We start from the raw sequence: 1,496 nt of genomic DNA, 5'->3' as shown, positions 1-1,496 counted from the left end.
CCTGGTAGAACACAGCATTGTATACATATAATACCAGATTCACCCCCAGACATCTCACATGGCAGAGCCTGGAAAGCCCTCTGCCTATGAAAAGCCCCCTCTTGGAAGACAGCGCTGGGAGAGGTGGATTAATATAACAGTTCCATATATTTGTCAAATATCTTATGTGGATTAGTCTGAAAGAGAGGAGATAAAATGGACTCAAAATCAGCCAGTGAGTTTGATGGTTCAAGAGTTATTCGAACTCAGGTCTCCCACAACCAAAGCCCAACATTCTATTCACTACTATTCCACACTGGCTTTGTAGTATGGGCAGCTTGCAATATCACAAGCATGTTCTAGTAAAGGCCTGACAGTATCTTGCCTATTCATGCACTTTACCTTATAAAAATACTTTGAAAAATGTGAAAGATGGAATTCTCAATTCATAATTTGCACCAACTTCAAAGGCAGGCTTCTCCACCACAGCTAAGAAGGGCAGCACACAATGGAGCCAAAGTAGTTTTTATCTACTGAAGCAGTTTCGTCCATCCTGCATAGCTGTTACTGCAGCTGCATTATCAATAATTAATCCCTACCACAGATGAATCATGAAGGAGCAATTGACTGCAAACTGTGATGCTTGCTTACTAGGCAGGTTAAAGAGGCACCAGTTTCTCTAAAGTAGGCTGACAAAAGGCCTGGAAGAATGCCAAGCACAGAAGCAATGAAGGGTTATACTGGCATTTCCTACATTTCTGATTCCTAAAAGATTTTCCTCCTCTAAATTAAAAGCAGTATACTTCACACCATTTTTCCAGTCAGCTTCCAGACCAAAGGGACAAGCATCCTCCTTACAAATTCAGGATACCCCTGAATTTAATCTAGATGTTCCTTTTGCCCAGTTAAGGTTCAGAGAGGGAACTGCCCTATAGGCTATAGCAATACTTCTGGGATTCCATTGTAGCTGCCAGCTGTAGCATGAGCTGCATCAGTGAACAAAATCCTGGTGTATGGTTGGTCCACTCCCATCTGGATGTCATTGCTCATATAATTAAGCCCATGGCTTTAGAATGCTGTTCACCATGTTTTCTCACCATCTATGTTGCACAGACAGGTGGAATTGTGTCTCCAAATGTGTACTGCACAAGCACAGGCCAGCTGTAGGAAGGTTCTGCAGCTGGTATGAGCACAAGGCACCCTCCACCTCCACTGGATTTTGTGGTAACACCACACCTCAAGTATTTGTATAAAAATGTTTCCATTTTGCTTTGTGAACATTTGGTTTACACTCTGAATGCTTCAGGATTAAGCTTAAACTATCTTTATAGATAGTCTGGTTAAAAGAATGGTCCAGTTTTTCTTTAGCAAGGCTTTCCCTAACTATTCCCCAGATGCCTGTAATATATTTCATTTTAATAAACTGTGTTCACAGTTTGTATCATAAGAATCCAGGGCATTTAGCTGGCAGCAAAATCCTCAATACCTTTGAACAAGACAAACATATGACACTATAA

Source organism: Eublepharis macularius, chromosome 1, assembly GCF_028583425.1.
Source record: "Eublepharis macularius isolate TG4126 chromosome 1, MPM_Emac_v1.0, whole genome shotgun sequence".
NCBI classification, from domain to species: domain Eukaryota; kingdom Metazoa; phylum Chordata; class Lepidosauria; order Squamata; family Eublepharidae; genus Eublepharis; species Eublepharis macularius.
Note: the sequence above shows the minus strand (reverse complement) of the source record.